At 47.6% G+C, this 20,499-nt stretch overlaps 1 long non-coding RNA gene across 1 annotated transcript; it reads left to right on the forward strand.

Annotated features, from left to right (window-relative positions):
* The first annotated feature begins 2,532 nt into the window (after positions 1–2,532).
* Positions 2,533–13,129, forward strand: LOC131925635 (uncharacterized). The gene is made up of 3 exons (XR_009383313.1): positions 2,533–2,722; positions 12,291–12,350; positions 12,922–13,129. It is a non-coding gene; the product is annotated as an uncharacterized LOC131925635 (long non-coding RNA).
* Positions 13,130–20,499: the final 7,370 nt, after the last annotated feature.

The following is a 20,499-nucleotide window of genomic DNA, read 5'->3' on the forward strand; positions in this document are numbered from 1 at the left end:
AAGGTAGAAATGCCCAGGTACAATGCCCTTTGGAGGCCACGGTTGTAGGTGTCTGCCAAACTACTCCCTAATCTTTCTTCAGTTAATTTTTAAGGTACAACTAAAATATTTCCAGTCTTTTGTGAGTTGCCAATCTCAATGTTCATTGCTCTGAGACGCTTTTTTTTTTTTCCTGGTTGTTGTTGTTTGTTTTAAATTAGCAAGTATGAGAACCTTCCAAGACAAACTAACCTATGCAATAACCCATCTGGCTGGAATGCTTAGTCAGTGCCTGAGTGTTCCACTCTTAGAGTGGAAAGCCAGTGACAAACATCCCTGGTTCTCAGGTCTTGTGTCATCTAAAATTCCTAAGAATGATTTAGCTCTGTTCCAGCACCTTCTACCTCAGGTCCATGTGACCTAGAAACTGACTCAGAAAAAGCAAATCTCCCTTGTACTCTTTTGAGCTAAACTAATGGCAAACTGTATATGTATATGTATATATGCCCTATATGGTACTCAGTTCTTCAGCACTGTGACAAAAGACGGAAGGGCAGAGCTGCTTACGGGAGCAAGGATGGATTCTGCTCACATTTCCACAAGTCACGGTCTGTGCTTGTGTGGCTCCATTGGTGCTGCATCTGTGGTAAGTGCAGAGGACAGGATAGGACCCCAAAACCTGACTCCCTTAAACAAGGTCCCACCTCCTAAGAGCCCACCACACTCGAACCCATCAGTAGATGATTCCATGAATGAAGTCAGAGCTCTCAAGAACCAATCACTTCCCCTAAACCTCCCCAACTGAACATGGCTTCACTGGGGAGCGAACATTTGAGTCTTTGGAAGACAGTCTGAATCCAGACTGCAACATCTTCACCTTATGTACCTCTAAGACCTATTTAATGACAACTTGCTAAGTGAAATCCGTAAGCAAAAATCAAGGTGGACCAAATTTTGAAGATTCTGGTTTAGCATTCTTCCAGGAAGTCTGACACACATCACCGTAGCAGCCCAACTGGTTTCTGCATTAGAGGGCAAGTACTTCCTCATCACGTGTCCTAGTGGGCCAAGGCCTCCGACTGCTGCCATTCTTGCTATCAGCCATGAGTCACTGCTAATTTAGCTCCACTGTAGCAAGATAGTTGAAATCTGTGACTAGTGGTGTGTGTTGAACATGTACCTTCCTTGTTTTTATTTATTTCCTTTTTTTCGTTTTTCCTGACAGGGTTTCTCTGTGTAGCCATGGCTGTCGTGGAACCAGCTCTGTAGACCAGGCTGGTTGGCCTGCCTCTCCCCAGTGCAGGGAGGTGTGCACCATCATGCACGGCTTTGTAACTTTCTTGTAATTGTACCTATAGACAATTATGCACTGCAGTGGGATCATAGTCACGTATGATTTGATGGCTACGGCACATGCACACCCGATCTTGCCAAATACAATTTATACAGGTCCCTTGACAGTAATTCTCAGTAATTTGTCCACTTTTCATAAGAAAGGGAGGGGTAGGCCCACTCGGTTATTTTGCCCAACTTGAAAGCAGTGGAAAAATAAGAAAAAGAAATGGTTGAAAACCAAGATTAAACAGCAGAGTGAGTGTGTTGCACACCTTTGCAAATGGCTTGCAAGTGACATGTGTGAATTAATTTCTCTCAGCAGATGTTTGGGTGATAAAAATACCTATTTACTTTCTTCCAAGTCTCACTCAGCTGCGGGCTCGCTGCAGCCTTGCAGGAAGGAGTGGGATCCAATGAACAGGTAGAGCAGTGACTGGGGCTTGGGGAGCAAAGTTTCCAGGGCAACCGCAAGCAGGAGCAGACGACACTGGGCTCTGCAGGAGCGGGCTGGAGGATGCAGCTTTTTTTGCTGAAGATTGCTATACAATGGCCAGTGTCCCTAACAGCCTGAAGTGCCTTTGGAGGACTGGTCAGTGTGGAGTTTCCTTTGGCATTCAAGGAAACAGGAATCTCCCAAACTGGAGTGGGGTGAAGAAGGTACAGTTTGGGATGAAATAACTCTCGCCAGTGGGGCTTGCTGAACTTCTGTCTGTGGCAGCATTGTGCTGCTGTTAACTACGGAGCTCTAGGTTCCCTTGCAAGCTGTGCTTCTCTGGGGTAGGCCAGAGCTGCCCGTCCTTGAGAGGCAGCTTGGAAGAGGGACCTGCTGCAGAACTTGAGGATCAGGGTCTACTGTGAACCCTTGCTCCTCTACGCTGTCTGGGTCAGTCTGTGCCTCAACTGCCCCACAGCATTGTCGGGAGGATGGAAGGAGTCCATGAGGATTCTAAGTGTTGAGAATTCAACATAAATAACCTTTCTTTCTAACCATATGTAAACATTATGACAATCCAGAAGATAAATAAAGGTGTCAGGTCCAGGCAGACAGTCAGACAGACAGACAAGACAGACAGACAGACAGACACACACACACACACACACACATACACACTTTCTTATCTCTCATAGTAAATGGGCAACCTCTATACAAGGGGTGGCAGTTGTAAATAGTTTAACTTCTGGTTAGCAACCTGGAGGGAAAGAAGGCGTCTCTTTTCTGGTATCCATAGATACAAGGCCAAGGAGAAGGATCTGATTGGCCAGCTCTGGGTTGCATGCCCGCTACTGTGAGGGCAGAAGGGTTTCATGATTGGCTGTTGCCTTGGAGTCATTTAGATGGGGTAAGGAAATTCCTCAAAGGAAAGAGTATGTGAATGCTATCACAGAATAGGTATTTTTGAGATTGGAGGTAAGCTTGGGCACACAAAACAGTACTGTCTTTTCGGCCCATGGGATGTTGGGTACAAGGCTGGATGCTTGGGGCCTAAGTCAACAGCAAACTGGGTCACCTTTCCCTCCTTCTTTCCACAGCCTCCAGTCCCACTGTCCTCAGGTCATTTGACCTCCTCCCTTGAGTGTCTGTGTCCCAGGTACACCCAGAGTCACTTCTGAAACTCTAGTCCAAGGGGCAGAGAGGACCCCACTTGGTGACTCCTTTAGGGAAAGGAGAGAGTATGTGTTTTGGTTCTGATAAAAGAAGACTTACAGGGAAGTCAGAAAGCTTTGGTAGAAAAGAGAAAAAGGACATGGAGAAGCCATCATAAGACCTTCTCTACCAATGCTTGAAGAATCCGCAGCCATTAGAGTTACTAGCCACGCAGAGGGAATCCCACAGAAGAGAGGCTGGATCTTCGGATCTTCTCTCCCCCTCCCCCTCCCCCTCCCCCTCCCCCCCCTCCCCCTCCCCCTCCCCCTCCCCCTCCCCCTCCCCTCCCCTCCCCTCCCCTCCCCTCCCCTCCCCTCCCCTCCCCTCCCCTCCCCTTCCCTCCCCTCCCCTCCCCTCCCCTCCCCACCTGCACAGCTGTTTTCACAGTATCCAGGCTCCACAGGCAACCAGGCCAGATGTTCCGCCCCTGGAGGCCGCTGTCCAGATGTTTGGAGCAGGGACAGAACAGTGTGGCCTAGGTGCAGCTCGGGCCAAACTGAGGCCTAGCAGGGTTCGAGGCAACGATCCGCTCTCCAGAGCTCTGTGAGCCGGTGGCAGAGAAGGCCGCCGTCTGGGGCGGGTTCTCGGCGGAGTGGACTCCTCTGTACCTCCTCAGCAGGCTGCAGGGCCGCCGGACACACGCTGGGAAGGGGAGGAGAGACCTGGGCAAGGATCCGGGGAGTCCCTGTTTGGTCGAGCTCCCCTTTCATTGAAGGGAAGGACAGGTCCACAGTGCCGGCCGCTGCGGGGGCCGAGTGCAGGCGCAGCAGAGTCAGCAGAGGGCAGGAGGCCTTTTGTGAGGTGACGTTTACAGCAGAGGCCCGGATGTGGAATCTAGCCTCATTTTCCTGTTGTTGATCGTCATTAAACCTCCGAGCCCTGTCTGTGCCTCAGTTGTCTCGTCTGCCAAAAAAAAAACCCAATCATAACTGACAGGGTTGTTGTCGGAATAGAGCAGAGACTCACCAGTGCACCCTGTCACCATCAGTGCACCTTTTCACCATCGGTGCACCTTGTCATCATCGGTGCACCTTGTCACCAGTGCACCTTGTCACCATCGGTGCACCTTGTCACCAGTGCACCCTGTCACCATCAGTGCACCTTTTCACCATCAGTGCACCTTTTCACCAGTGCACCTTGTCACCACCATCAGTGCGCCTTTTCACCATCGGTGCACCTTTTCACCATCGGTGCAACTTTTCATCATCCGTGCACCTTTTCACCATCGGTGCACCTTTTCACCATCCGTGTACCTTTTCACCATCCATGCACTTTTTCACCAGTGCACTTTGTCTCCATCAGTGCACCTCGTCACCAGTGTACTCTGTCACCATCAGTGCACCTTGTCACCAGTGTACCCTGTCACCATCGGTGCACCTTGTCACCAGTGTACCCTGTCACCATCGGTGCACCTTTTCACCAGTGCACCCTGTCACCATCGGTGCACCTTTTCACCATCGGTGCACCTTGTCACCAGTGCCCCTTGCCACGACTCCCGACTGACTGCAGACACATGTTTCAGTCTCAGACTGAAGTTGGACAGCCGAGTTAATCACGGGTTTTAATTGGGAATGGATGTGTTTACACAGAGACACCGGGGAGCGACTTAGAGTGCAGGGAGGGTGGAGCGGTGCAGCCGTGTGGGCACGACTGGCTGAGCACGGGAGGGTTGAAGCGGGATGCTGGGCACAGGTGGGGCACGTGTGGTTCTTACACTAATTTGCCTGTTTCTATGGCAGCGCCCCTCAGTTTGCAGGGCTTTAGAATGCACGGAGTCTGTCCCCGTGGTGTAGTTAACAATAGCAGCGACCTGATGACACAGTCACCGTTTCAGCCTCTGTAGCACGTCAGCGTGAGCAACTGACTGCACCAGGTACAAGTGGCTCCTGTGTGTACAGGTCACTGGTGAATACCAGATACACACCACTGTCAGCGGCAGCCACATCTCCTCATACCCAGCAACCCTGCTGTGCTGACCCTTAGTCTCCTCATGGTGATCACGTGACATTTGACAGGAACAGATAACCTAAGAGGGGGAATCAGTGTGAAAATGACAGCGTGCTGAAGCCGGGAAGTGTGACGTTGGGCGTGAAATTGTAGCCAGGCATAAACGGCTGTGGGAATGCAGGGTTCGCGGCGGCTGAGACTCCTCTGTGAGCCTAGGGGAGGCAACACGCTGACCTAACAGGGAAAGCAGTTTTGTTCCCAGAGAAAGGACAGCAAAGTGAAACCTCACATCACAGGCCTCCCTGGTGATCATTCACAGTGCCCCAAGTGCAAGGATGAGATGTTTCCAAACTCAGGAGTGTGAGGATGGAAAAACACTGCCCGTGTCACTAAACAGGACCGCACTAGTCAAACTGCTTTGGAGGGTCTTGTTGTTTTGTTTGTCATGTTGTAAACTGTAATGAATTAAGTCAGTGCTAGCTTTGGAGATGTTGGTTCTGTCCCTGTGTGTTTAAACCAGCTCTAAAGAATGCGTGCTCTTGGTTTGTTTGTTTGTTTTTTGTTTTTATTTGTTTTTTCGAGACAGGGTTTCTCCGTGTAGCTTTGGTGCCTGTCCTGGATCTCGCTCTGTAGACCAGGCTGGCCTCGAACTCACAGAGATCCTCCTGCCTCTGCCTCCCGAGTGCTGGGATTAAAGGCGTGCGCCACCGCCGCACAGCAAGAATGCTTACTCTTTGGGCAAAAAGAAAAATGAAGGGTTAAAAAGCGGTGTGTCCTATGGATCACGGCTATGGATCATATTTTTGGTTTCAGCATGGCTGGCTCCAGCCATCTTTACAGTCTTGTTCTCCTGTGGAAAGTGAAGACTCCCATCATTGAAATTCTCAATACTAGTGTTTTTTTTTTTTTCCTATGTTCCATTCAACCCCTTCCCTACAAGAATCGTCTAATAAAGACAATCACTGAATCCTGCGCAGAGTGAAGAGTTAGCAGTTAGCGCCGTACACTCAGCAGGTGAATGACAGAGACAGACCTTGAATGAACACGAGCTACTCTGGAACCACAAGGAGGCAGAACAGACAGGAAGTCAGAGCGTGGTTTGTATGTGTCCTTCAGATGCTGCCCTGAGCACAGCCCAGCTCTGCTGTGCAGGTCACGTTTGCTTGGTGCCCCCACTACCTGAGAGAAATGCATGGATGTGTGTCGGAGTTTAGTTTTTCCCGTTAGCACTCCTGACCTCAGGGATCTTATTTAGATATTGCTCCCCAACCACTTTCCTATGAAAAATTTAGAATTTATTTGTTTTTATTTAATGTGCATTGGTGTTTTGCCATGAGTGTCAGGTCCCCTGAAACTGGAGTTACAGACAGTTATGAACTGCCATGTGGGTGCTGGGAATTGAACTTCAGTCCTTTAGAAGAGCAGTCAGTGCTCTTAACCACTAAGCCATCTCTCCAGCCCGCCTATGAAATTTTAACACTACAGATATACTGTGATTTTGTTCACAGACTCATATGTACTTGTGTTTTACACATTGTTTAGACACTGTTCTGTTGCTATGAAGAGACACCATGACCAAGGCAACTCTTATAAAAGAAAGCATTTCATTGGGGGCTTGCTTATGGTTTCAGAGAGTTGAAATTTTAGTTCATCATCATCATCATCATCATGGCAGGGAGCATGGCAGTAGGCCTGTAGCTGCATCCTAGTCAGCAGGCTGAAAGAGAGAGGGACACTGGGCCTGGCTTGGACTGTTGAAACCTCAAAGCCAACCCTAGTGACACACTTCCTCCAACAAGGCCACACCCACTCCGATAAGGGCCATATTTCCAAGTCATTTCTGCCTTGCGTATCTCTGATTCAAACTGGATGCTGTAGTTTGGAAGTGTTTTGTCCCCCAAGAATTTCTATTTAGGAGGTAGTGGTAAGAGTGGTAGAGCTTAGTGGTTAGAGCCTAATGCAAGATGGTTAAGGTTACTGGGGATATCATCTTAGGAAGGAATTGTCATAGTTCTTATAGGACTCTGATGGTTAGGAAAAAGAAAAGACAGTGATGTGGTGATAATACACTTATTTTCCTAGTACTTGGGAGGAAGAAGCAGGAGGATCAGAAGTTCAAGGCCAGTTTGGGCTACATGAGACCTTGTAGCCAAAAGGAGCCCAGATGATGTAAGAAGAAAGGCTCCATACAGCAAACAAATGTTGATCAAATCTATGGTCGGAGCAGTCACATAGATTGAGGACTGCTGCATTTTGGAGCTAATGACTGGGAATTGGCTTTCTCTATTCCTGAAGCAGCTTACCCATGCCCATCTCTCCAACATCTAGGCTCTAGAGTACCAGGTTTGAATCCCACTTATTGGCTGGATGGCTTGGTAAATAACCTTTTGTATATCTATTTGCATTTTAATAAAATTGTGATGGAAATATTGATACGACAGTAGGGCTCACCAGCACACACCTAGCATCCTAGCACCTGGGAAGTGGAGGCAAGATGATGAGGGGTTCAAAGCCACCCTCAGCTAAGTAGCAAGTTTGAGGCTATAGAGATTCTGTCTCCAAACAAAACAAAAGGAGTTTCTCTGGAAGATTCCAAAGACATAAAGGAACAGTGTAAGGAAAGTGCTTGACTCAGCCTGTGTATAGCATTTAACAGACGGCTGTCTGTCTTTTACGCTGTCAGCCCCCAGCAGCTCCTTCCCAGTCCTCTCTGTCTTTCCCCAGATATTTTCACATGGATGTTTTAGCATTACTAAATCTAATTCAGTTCTTTCCTCTCCTAAATTGCCGCTGTCCACACTGTCTTCAGAGTCCTCACTGTCCTCGCTGGGTGGTGCTGTGCCCTGGGTCACAGTGAAGGCTCATATTGTTCCCCTAGCCTAGGATGCACTTCAACATCCATGTCTCTCAAAACTCCATCTGTTGGCTAGATGTGATGGCGCATGTCTTTAATCCTAGCACTCAGGAAGCAGAGGCCTGGTCTACAGAGGGAGTTCCAGGACAGCTGGGGCTATACAAGAAACCCTGTCTTGAAAAACCAAAAGCCAACCAACCAATCAACCAACCAACCAACCAAACAACCAAACAAACAACCAGATAACCAAATCCATCTGTCATAGTCCAGCGACTTGGTCCCTTAGGTGTTGTAAATGGGCCCAGCCATGCCCAGCTTTTTACAAAGGTGCCAGGGGTCTGAACTCAGGTCCTTGTACTTGCACATCAAGCACTTTATCCACTGAACCATTGTCCTTTTGATTTTGTTTTGTTTTGAGACAAGGTCTCATGTAGCCCAAGCTGGCCTTGAACTTCTGATCCTCCTGCTTCTTCCTCCCAAGTACTAGGAAAATAAGTGTATTATCACCACATCACTGTCTTTTCTTTTTCCTAACCATCAGAGTCCTATAAGAACTATGATAATTCCTTCCTAAGATGATATCCCCAGTAACCTTAACCATCTTGCATTAGGCTCTAACCACTAAGCTCTACCACTCTTACCACTACCTCCTAAATAGAAATTCTTGGGGGACAAAACACTTCCAAACTACAGCATCCAGTTTGGATCAGAGATACGCAAGGCAGAAATGACTAGATATTTTTGAATAAATGTTAAGTGAATCCACGAGAGTCTGTTAAAAGTTATCAAGGATTTATTAAGATATAAAATTGGGAGAAGTATACTCACAGATACAGAGCAAAGTAAACAGCCATTGTCATCTTCCTCCCTTGGAACCAGCTGTCCAGTCGCCAATCACCCCCAAGAGAGAGCGAGTAGGCACCCCTCCTCAGTTTTTTTTTTTTTTTTTTTGGTTTTTTTTTTTTTTGGTTTTTCAAGACAGGGTTTCTCTGTGTAGCTTTGCGCCTCTCCTGGAACTCACTTGGTAGCCCAGGCTGGCCTCGAACTCACAGAGATCCGCCTGGCTCTGCCTCCCAAGTGCTGGGACTAAAGGCGTGCGCCACCACTGCCCCCTCCTCAGTTTTAAGCAGTCACATACCCAGAAAAAAAAAAACACACCTCTATTGGGCCAGATACCCCAAGGTCATTGGTGGATCGAATTCCCACAACAGATAAAGATATCTATTCTCTTTTGTAAATACTGGTGTCCAGAGGAGCTGTTAGGGCACAATGACAGAAATCAGCCTAAAGATGAGACCAACACACAGAAGGGAGACAGCCCAGGACCTGCTATGGGGTGTCTTTCTGTATGCTGTGAATATATGTGCTGCTCCCATTGGCTAATGAATAGAGCAGCTTTGGCCTATGGCAAGGCAGCTTAGAGGCAGGCAGGAAATCCAAGGAGAGATACAGAGAGAAGAAGGGCAGAGTCGGGGGGACGCCAGCCCGCTGTCCAAGGAGCAACATGTAATGGGACACAGGTAAAGCCACGGAACACATGGCGATACATAGATTAACAGAAATGGGTTGAGTTATAAGAGCTAGCTAGCAAGAAGCTTGAGGCATAGGCCATACAGTTGTAATTAATATTAAGCCTCTAAGTGATTATTTTATAAGTGGCTGCCGGTCTGTGGGTGGGAGAGATTCATCCGGACTGTGGGCTGGGCAAGACTAGAGAAACTTCAGGCTACAAGAGCCCACTAAAGTGATTCATTCCCAAGGCCTTTCCCACTGCTGCTCTACCATTTACATGGGCCAAAAGACCTGAGAGCCCATTTTCTCTCTAATATCTTCAATTCTGCCTCCACCAGTGACTGGAACACATGGGTTGATGAGCCCATGATTCTGGTACAGTTCTTTCCTGGTTCTCTGGCTCTCCCTTGCAGTCTGTCTCTGCTAACAGTTCTCAACACATGTCCCCATCTGCTGTTCACTCCAGTTCCAGGCCTCTAGTCAGGGTGGAAGTTCTTATGTCAAACTGGAAACAGCTTCCTGGAGTGACAGGAATGCTCACATCTGCCAGACCAGTTCTCAGGGACTCTTGGTGAACCTTGGTATATCTTAACATTCCTTTCTCCAGACTTTGGACTGCCACCTTTTAGGTAGCAATTAGAATGATCTCAACATGCATGGAGTTTGAAGTTTATTACTTCGTGGTGATAACTTTGTAATCACCTTAATCAATAAATTGATTTACATGTAGAGTGGATTATTGCTGTTAAGTATTTAGTCTCCAAATACTTGAGATAAAAAATGTCATCCCAGAATGGAATGACGTAGAAGGGATGATACCATTGCTGATTGGACTCCATCCTGGATGTAGATTAAGAGCTTTGCTATCAGTGAATACACATTTTCTCCCTCCCTCCTCCCACCTGCTTGATGCGTTCCTTCTTCCCTCCCTCCCCTCCTCCTGGTCTTTCTCCTGTCTCTGCTCCTCCTCCTGACGTTTTATGCAATATAGTTTCATGAATCATAGTCTCAAGAAGTACAGTAGGCTCCTTGAATGTGTTCCTCCTGCCTGGAATGTGTTGTGTGACCAGCATGACCCCAGTCCTACCTCAGCTCTGATAACTGCCATTTCCTCCATTTCTGTGAGTTTAACTTGTTTAAATTCCACATCTAGATGAGGCCATGGGCCATTTGTCTTTCTGCCTTCTACTGTCACTCACATGGCTTCCAGATTTATTTGTGCTGTCACAAATGGCAGGTTTTCCTTCTGCGTAAAGGCTCAATAGCATCCAATTTTGTGTACGTACCACACACTCTTTATCTAAGAGTGCTGCCCCTTGGCTTGGGTATCATCTTCTTTGTCTGGTTTCTCTTGCCTCCATTTGTTCTTTTATGACTATCTTAATCATAGTTAATAGGGCCACTCTGACATTTACCCTACTGCAGACGTCTGTAGGTGACCCTGACCTCGAAAACTCTCTGAAATGAGACTATTACCCAACTACATTGTCCCTGTCCTGTGTCTAAGAAACCAATGGGATGCACTTTCACAGGCCATGTGTGAACTGCTAACAGGAAGGACTTAAGACTGAGGGTTTTGATAAAACTATTTATAGGGCTAATCAGATTACGTGATTGCACCCTTCCCAGAGACCAGACAGTGAGAAGACAAGCCACAGAGAAGAAAGTGATACAAGCGATACAGTTCTCTCCAAAAGCTCTGAATGACACAAAAGAGAACATGTAAGTGGCCAGTAAGCAACATGAAAAGATATTTGGCTCAACTGGTAATCTGATGTAAATTCAATTCCAGCTGTGTACCAGTGGCCAGTCACAGACTGGAAAAACCAAAACATCCAGAGATAGTACAGACAAGACTGAAGCCAAGGTTCACACATACACCACAAGAAAAAGAGGAACTGGGACACAGAGTGAGGTTGGCATTTTGAATGAAGTATCTCATGATTCATCATTGCACTCAGCAGAACAGACCCAGGGAAATGTGCACACGTGTGCACTGAGAAGTCATCCAGCAGTAGTCAGAGCACTGGGGCCTTTCTTTCATGAATATGAATGACCAGCAATGACATGTAATGGCATGGCCAATGGAGGTGGTCATGGAACTGTGGATATGGGGAATATGGAAGAGGTGTGTCTGTTGTCCTTCATGGCTGATAGTTTGCCTTCTGGGAGGTTCTGTGCCACTGTCCCCTCTTGCATCGTGTAAAGCCAGCTTTGGGCCATGCCCCCGGGAGGTGTGAAGACTTCACACTGCTGTCTGGTGATAATAGGAAGGTCCCCCAGACGCTTTAAGCCTTAAACATGTGCAGACTTTTTCAAATTGATGAGACTTATAATTTCTTTGACAGTATAATTCTCTTGAAAGGCTTCAGTCAGCTCCAGGAGCCAGTCAACTCCCCAGGTCTCTCACAGACCCAGTTTTTAAGCTGCTTACTTCTCTCAAGCAATCTACCATAAGAGTGGGTTGCCTGGAGTCTGTCTGGAACTTCAGGCTTCAGTACAAATCCTTAGACCTTGAGTCTCACCTTTCTTAAGTGTGCCTCTTAGTTTGGCTGGGAAGCTTCAGTGGCCTTTGGAAAATGTTCTGGGCAACCCTGGTTGATTTCTTGGTTAGGGCATAGAAGCAATTGACTTGTCAACTCTGTAGAGACCTGCATCCTGACTGCATTATCTGTGAACACTGAAGTCTGGCCAGTTCTAACCTGTACTCTTTCTGTGATACTTCGGCCAAAAAAATGTTGGAAGGAGCAGCTAGCACACATTAACAATGTGGTTTTTATGTAAATGCTTCCTGTAGAGCTAAGAGCTTAATAGGCGTGTGGGATGTCCTTCAATTATTTGCAAGTGGCTTCCTTGCCAAATGTTTTTGCCACAGAAAAATGACACCAACTTTCCAGTAAACAACACCAATTTTCTTGTCTCCCAGCTGTTGAGACAATGTCACATACTGTAGGCTTTTCAACAGCAATAGCATTTCTGTGTCATTTTCCATAATCATAAGTCTGATTGCTTTGACAGAGTCCCAGCAACAGTTTCACATCTTAAGAAGTCTACTTCTTTCTTACGGGATTATCCAAGGTAAGCCTTCCAGGCCTTGAAGTGCCTTGTCATACCTACTTACAGAAGGACCATAGTTCTTCCATCTTGTGGTTCCTCCATGATCAGTTAAGGCTGAGTCACCTCCATGGCTGAGTCCCAGTGTGTGGGAAGGGGAAGAAGACTGTGGAGACACAGGCAGGAAGATGTGGCCAAGAGGTAACATTCACATCAATGCACATTCCCTGAGTGGAAGTTCACCTGTCCAGCCATATCTAACTGCAGGGAGGGGGGATGTGATGGGTCAGTCGGAAGTTTACCTGTCCAGCCATCAGGGAAGGGGATGTGATGGGTCAATCAGAGCTATATTACCCCCCAATGTCTTTTTATTGGTGAATCTGCAGCGCTGGGGGTTGGACACAGCTTTGTGCCTGCTGGGCGAGTGCTCTGCCCCTGAGCTACACCCCCAGCTGTTTACTCTTTGTTTTGAGACAGGGTCCTACTAGGTTGGCCAGGTTGGCCTTGTGCTCTTCCTGCCTCAGCCTCCCTGGTAGCCAGGATTACAGGCCTGGGCCCCCAACTTTCCAGTATCATGTTTCAATTTCCTCTGCAGTTCTGAGAACAGGGTGAGACTCTGTTTCTCATCAGAAGCTGCTCAGAGATGGATAGAAGACCAGAAATATAACAGAAGAATTCTGTCATGTGTTTTATCTATAAAGATGCAAGCAACTTCATATACTTTTAAATGATTAAACCAATGTGTTTATTTTCATTTTAAATTTTCTTTATTATCTATGTGTTTATTATCCACTGAGTCAATGTAAAGGGGGAGGGGTTTTATTGCTCTTTTATTTTACTATATTTATATGGCAGGGTCATATGCACCTCAGGTTGTCCTCAAACTCAGCGTGTAGGTGAGACTGGTCTCCAGTCCCCGGTCCCCCTGCCTTAGCCTCTCAAGAGCTGGAACCACTGTTATGTGCCACCACAAGTGGTGTTTTCAAGGCTTTATAGAGGTGTAACTGACAAGTAAGAATTAGATATATTTTAACTGTCTATTTGAAAGGAGGGGGTTTCGTTCTATGGGTTATGGTCTGTGACGAGGAAAGCAGGGAGCCGGCTGGTCTGGCAACAGGAGCATGGGGAGGGGGCAGGTCGCAGTGCAGCACAGTGACAGACACAGGGGGCTTTTGATCTGTGTCTACATCAGGACATGTTTATCACAGCCCGATACTGAACACAAGTATCTTCTCACATAGAGTTCATTTCCACTGCCCCCTCTCTTGCTAGCTCTCCCTCTCAATCTCTACGTGTGTGTGTGTGTGTGTGTGTGTGTGTGTGTGTGTGTGTGTGAACAATACTGAGCTACTGCCAGGCAGTGGTGGTGCATGCCTCTAATCCCTGCACTCGGGATACAGAGGCAAGTGGATCTCTGGGTTCAAGACCAGCCTGGTCTACAGAGTGAGCTCCAGGACAGCCAGGGCTACCCAGAGAAACCCTGCCTGGAAAAAACTGAACTACTTCCTTTGAGGATCCCAGGTATAACTGACATCTCCCATAAGCACACGCTATACATCGCATCTACAACTTACTCACCGTGTAGTAAGCCAGCATCCTTTGGGCATCACCTGCTCTCCCGACTCCAGCCCCCAGTATCCACCTTCTACTGTTTCTGTGAGTGTTACTTTTTCACTGTTTTAAATTCTACATGTAAGAGAAGCCATGTACAGAATTAGCCTTCCTACACCTGGGCATGTTTCACTTGGTAGGTGCTATTGCAAGTGACAGGGTTTCCTCTGTGTTGTTTATTTTTCATTTTCATTTTACTTTCTTTTTCTTTCTTTCTTTCTTTCTTTCTTTCTTTCTTTCTTTCTTTCTTTCTTTCTTTCTCTCTTTCTTCTTCTTCTTCTTCTTCTTCTTCTTCTTCTTCTTCTTCTTCTTCTTCTTCTTCTTCTCTCTCTCTCTCTCTCTCTCTCTCTCTCTCTCTCTCTCTCTCTCTCTCTCTCTCTCTCTCTCTGAGACAAGGTTTCTCTCTGTAGCCCTGGCTGTTCTAGAATTCACTATGTAGGACAGGCTGACCTTGAATTCACAGAGATCTACCTGCCTCCACCTCCTGAGTGCTAGGACTAAAGGTGTGCACCATCACACCCTGCCAACTTCTTCCTTTTTAAAGTCTGAATAATATTCCATCAATTTCACATCTTGCTGAATGGGTGGGGAATTGAGAGTCTAAACAATCCTCAGCAAACCAGACATGAGAAAAGGAGGTTGTTTGAGGAGGATTCTTACTAATTTAGAATATATGAAGTTTCTTAGTTACGCTTGTTGATGGGCAGGAAGAAGAGAAGAGGGGGCAGGAGGGAAGAAAGACAGACTCTTGTCATAACACAGGCACTTAGATGTTAACCCCCCTCCCTGTCAATTCCCTTTCTATGTATTTGTTCCTCTCCAGGAACCATCCTGACTCACCTGAAGAAAGTGGTGTGGTCCAGGATGGCAGGCAGAGCTGTTGCTACCCAGAGAGCCCAGGGGTCTGAAAATACCTTACTATGGGTGTGCCTCGCAACATGATGGACGGCATTTCTGGGAGATCCCTGAGTGCTGTGAGATGGTGGTCACCATACAACCCTGCAGAGGGATTCTCTCTGTGGCCTGTCCTGTCTGACTCTCCTCTCCTCTCCCTCTGTCCTCCACAGCCTTGTGGGAAGGAAAAACAGCCTGTAACCTTGGAGACACAGCAATGGCAGGGCAAATGTCCCCTAGGGAGGTCAGCACAGCACCAGGTGCACCTGTTGCTTCACTGGCCAGGACACTGGTGAGCTCCCAGCAGCCTCTTCAGTCCTTGTTTGCTCCTCTCAGCAAGTGCCAAGTGCAGGGATGTGTCCTGGAGGACTCCCTGCGTGCAGCCGGGACAGCTGAACAGCTGCCTCTCTCTGATATTTGAGTAAATTCCTTTCTGGACTGTCCATGCCAAAGGCCGTTTGAGTCAAATCGAAAGCCCAGTGTTGAACTGTGTCACTGACAGAGATGGTGACCACAGGCCACAGGAGACAAGGACAGGGCAGAAAAGTAATTCCTTTTGAGAAGTTCCCTGCCGGAGAAGGAAAGCAAGGGGGGGGGGGGGGTATCTAAAGCTTTGTAAGACCGAAACAAATCTCCCTGTCTTCTCATTCACACACACAAACACCAACGTACACACACTCACTCAGGTACAGTGTCACACATACATATACACTTACACACATATGCATACACGCACATTCTCACACACTCTCACACACACCTAAGAATGACTGCCCGATGTGTGCAGCCTGGTGCTAGTAGGTTTGAAAAGAAAGGCCTTTGTTTCATAGTCCTTCAGATCAGGAAGGCAAATGATAAGTGCCATTAAAAGAAGCACTGGGGAGATGGTAAACCGATCAAGGCACTTGCCACGATAGCTGAGGAGTCTGACCCCAGCCAGAGAGAGAGAGAGAGAGAGAGAGAGAGAGAGAGAGAGAGAGAGAGAGAGAGAGAGAGAGGAAAGCCATCCTCTGACCTCCACAGCATGCTGTGTGCTATGCACCTTGCCCCCACATCACACAAACACATGATAAATAAAATTTAAAAATTGAATGATGGAAAATCCCAGGGGCTGAGAGATGGCCCAGTGGCCAAAGTGTTTGCTGCACAGATCAGCACCTGGACTCAGCTCTCCAGCACCCTGTGAAAGCTGAGCTTGGCAACCATACATCTGTAATTCTGGGGCTTGGGACAGAGGCAGGTGGATCCTGCAGGCTCACTGACCCGAGAATCTACCCAAACTGTGAGCTCCAGGCTCAGTGAGAGGCTCTGCTTCAAAAACTAAGAAGCATGGGGTAAGACATCACCTCTGGTTTCCACATGCATGTCCACAGTTTGTGCACCTGCACCCACACATGCACATACATGCATACACTCTTTCCCCACAACTTACTAAAGAAAACCAGCATATTCACTGTGTCAGAGTGGAAAAACAGTAAAGAAAATAGAGTTGGGAAGGAAATGAATTGGTTTAATCATTCATGTGTTCGCTCAGTCAAGCCTTCCACGGATGTTTCTTAGGAACAACCATGCTATCCACTATAGTAGGGACCAGAGACACAAAACCAAGGAGGACACAGGACTCCAGACTCTCCGATAGATATGGGATTAGGCGTCTAGGCAAATGAACGTCGGACTGCAACACGAGGACTCGCCCAGACATTGGTACAAGGTTCGTGGTGACACTAGCCAGCTGGAGGATCTGTGGCCAGAGGTCAAGAGGAGCTGTAGAGGGGGTGGTGAGGTGACTCTGACTGCTGGGCCTGTGCTGGCAGAAATGGAGACTGAAGGTGTAGAAGGCAGTACTGGGGTCGCTGCCAGAGTCTGAGCCCAGCCATCCAGGGACTGCTTCTGTGGACTGCTTTAGAGAGGTGCCTACCCGCCTTCCTATGGAGGAGAGGTAATGGAGGGCTGCTGGACTCCACAAGCGAATCCCAGCACACCTTCAGCAGAGCGCAGGGTCTAAAGCTGCACTGAAGAGGCAGAGAGTGGCTTCCACCACACCTCCCTTGGGGACAAGTCCCCAAAGCTGCCACAGGGCAGACAGGGAGGAGCTGAGGGCCCTGAGCTGGTCTTTTCAGGCAAACACATTAGAAGCCTCTCCTTAGAGAACAGGGGCCAGACACTGTGGTGAGAATTTCATTACAATCCAGTCACACAGGCTCCCCTCAGTCAAAGAGCCATTGATGTAAAGATACAGGACTGCCTCTTAATGCCAGGGGGCAGGAAGGTGTCAGATTCCAGAAACAATGAAAACCAGGGAAGTGTCAGCTCACCAGTCCCAGCCTCTCTCAATCTCAGCTTATCTCCGGGCATCTGCTTTTCTTCCTTCCCTCTGCCCCCTCTGTCACACCACAGCAGGCTAGGCCACCCACTGTTTCCACATTACAGCTCCCATGCTGTGGAAAGCCTAGGACTCTCTTTGAACACAATTTCATGTGTGATCTCTGACTCAGCTGAGGGCAAGAGAACAGGGGTCATGCTGAACAGGTGGCTGATAGGAACTACCACTGTGGGCAAGGTACAGGGGTAAGGCACCACAGAAGACCTCAGCCACACTCTTCCTATCTTTGGACCCTGGTCTCGGGAGAGAAGTCACTGCTGTGCTGGTACGTAAGCTGACAAGTCAACATATAGATCAGGAAGTTCTTCGTGTGTGGAGCTATTACAATCATTACAGTCATCAATAAAGATACAATATATGACTTATTCTCAGGAAAGCTCAACTCGTAAGACTGGCATGTAGCTCTCATCCCCCAGACGAGCTGCGCACTGTCACAGGGTATGGAGTGACCCCTTCCTCCCATCCCTTCCATTTCTCATCTCTGAAAATCTGAAACTCACACTCCCACTTCCTTCCCAAGCTATTCTTTGCTGTCAAGAATCTGTCGTGTACTCTTTGGGGCCTTGCCACATCCACAGGCACCCATTCATGGTAATGACTAGCTCTAGGAAGGTTATGTCTCATTCTAATTTTCTTTCTGTTGTGATGAAACACTATGACTAAAAGCAACTTAGAAGAAGAGAAGGTTTACCTGCTTACATTTCCAGGTCACAGTCCACCACTGAGGGAAGTCAGGGCAGGAGCCATGGAGGAATGCTGCTTGCTGGCTCACTCTCTAGCTCGGTCCCAGGCTCATGCTCAGCTAGCGTTCTGACACAGCTTAAGACCACCTGCCTATGGATGGTGCTGCCCACAGTGGGCTGGGCCCTCCTGCATAATTAACAGTTAAGGTAATCTCCCCCACACATGCCCATAGGCCAGTCTGATTTTAGCAATTCCTCAACCATGGCTCTCTTGTCAGATGACTGGAGGCTGTGGCAAGTCAGCAAAGCTAACTAGGACACATCCATATGGTGAGGATATATCTGTGCGCCCCAACTGTAAGGCTGTGAACACCCCGGATATTACTGTGAAGCTAGAGCTCTCTAAGGAGTTTTGTAATTTATTAGGTCTTCACAGGAAGGGTGATATCCACACGTAGAATCATCAAAGGAACATGAGGAACTCATTTAGCTCAGGTCACTGCCTTAAACCGGGCAAAGGCAGAGGCTCTTGAAGCAAACGACCGTGTGTTTTGTTTCTACCCCCACATAAGCCAAGATGATCTATCCTGGGCTCTGGAAGGCACTTGGTATGCCCTCCTCAGGGTGGGGTCCTGCTCTCCCTGATCTCTGAGACATGGGTCTCCCGGGGACTTGCAAGCTGTGGCCTCTCAGGGAAGCATACTCCAGCTTTGATTTGTAATTTATATTATAATTTATAATTTCTTTGTATGAGGAATCTCAGACACTCTCCCCTGTCATGTTGCTGCCATTCAGTGGAACCCATGCCTGTCACCCACGGCAGCCCTTCTCATATGCATCGAAACAAGCCTTTGTCACAGTTGTCCTCGGAGCCTTCTCCATGGCCAACAGTTTACAGACCCCTTTGTGCCTGCTCCTGCCTTGCTATGTCCTGTCACCCTTTGTGACTCTCAGCAGGTGGTGTGGTCTGAAGTGAGCAGGCAGCTTTGGGACAGCCATTGTTTTCTCCCCTTACAGCTAATACTACAACTTTTCTTATTTATTATGTTTACATGTGTGTGTGCATGCATGTGTTTTGGGTGTACACACACCTGCATGAGTTTATGTGCACCACATGCTTGCAGGAGTCCCTGGAGCCCAGAAGAGGGCATCAGACCCCCTTGGAGCCAGAGTTACAGGTGGTTGTGACTCGATGCAGGTGCTGGAACCAGCCTGGGTCTTCTGCAGGAACAGGAAATGCTCTTGGCCACTGAGCTGTCTCTTCAGACCCACAACTTTTTTTGGGGGAGGGGGGCTTTTTCAAGACAGGGTTTCTCCGTGTAGCCCTGGCTATCCTGGAACTCACTCTGTAGACCAGGCTAGCCTCGAATTCACAGAGATCCACCTGCCTCTGCCTCCCAAGAGTTTGTAATTTTTGTGTAATTTTCAAAATAAGAAAATTAGTAGGCTGAGTGTGGACACTCAGGAAACAGAGACAGGAGGATAATTGCAAGTTCAAGACCAGTCAGTTCTATGTAGCAATTTCTAAGGTACCCAAGGCTACTTACAGGTACTTTAGCTAAAAAAATAAACAAGCAAACAAAATAAAAAGGAAAAGAAGGAAGGAAAAGTTACCTATTTTTCTTGTTATGGATGTATTACTTACTCAGTTATAGTGTATATTCTATCAAACATTTTCTTCATGTAGACACACTACTACACACACTTTTACAAGAGTAGTGTTAAGTTGTGGTAGATATGCTTTACACCCCTGTCAATGGAAGGTGGGGCACACTCCCCCCCCCCCCAGTTCTATCTGGGCGAGGTCTGAAGCCTGTTTGGCTCCACAGAAGACAGTGGATATAGCCATGGAACTCTTCATGAAACCCAGTCATCACATAATGAGGCCTGCAGCCACATAGGGGTACCACAAGGGGGACTCAAGCTAGATGGTCAGTCAGCTAAGCACACATAGGTGACCAGCCACAAGCATCAACCCTGCACATGAGGGCCCTTGGGACCTGCCAGCTGCCCCAGGGCACAGTTAATACCAAATGATGCGAACAAGAACCATGAGAGTCGTCACGTTTTAGACTGTTAAGTTTGAAGGGAGTTTTTACAACAACCACAAAACAACCCAGAGAATGTTTATACAGAGTTTAGTATGTGTTCGGCATGCTATAACTTTCAAAGTGTGTTTTAACTTGAATAACACTTGACCTTGATTGTATACTAGCCCCTTCAGTTTACAGATGAGGAACCTAAGATGTAGGGAAGTGAATAATTTCACCAGGGTCATGTGGTACGTGAGTGATGGGAAAGGATTTTAATGTAGGCGGTTCATTAGAATCTAGAATCTGTGTTCTAATCCACAACACCCCAGTGACTCTCTGCTGACTTTTTAGGAGACCATACACAGGCTGGAGAGATGGCTCAGCAGTTAAGAGTACTGGCTGTTCTTACAGAGGTCCCAGATTCAGTTCCCAGCACCCACATGGCAGCTCACAACCCTCTGTGATGCCAGTTCTGGGGGACTCAGTGCTCCCTTCTGGCCTCTGTGGGCACTGAATACACATGGTATTCAGACATACATGACAGCAAAATACCCATACACATAAAATGA

This window comes from Peromyscus eremicus, chromosome 15 (assembly GCF_949786415.1).
Source record: "Peromyscus eremicus chromosome 15, PerEre_H2_v1, whole genome shotgun sequence".
Taxonomy (NCBI): Eukaryota; Metazoa; Chordata; class Mammalia; order Rodentia; family Cricetidae; genus Peromyscus; species Peromyscus eremicus.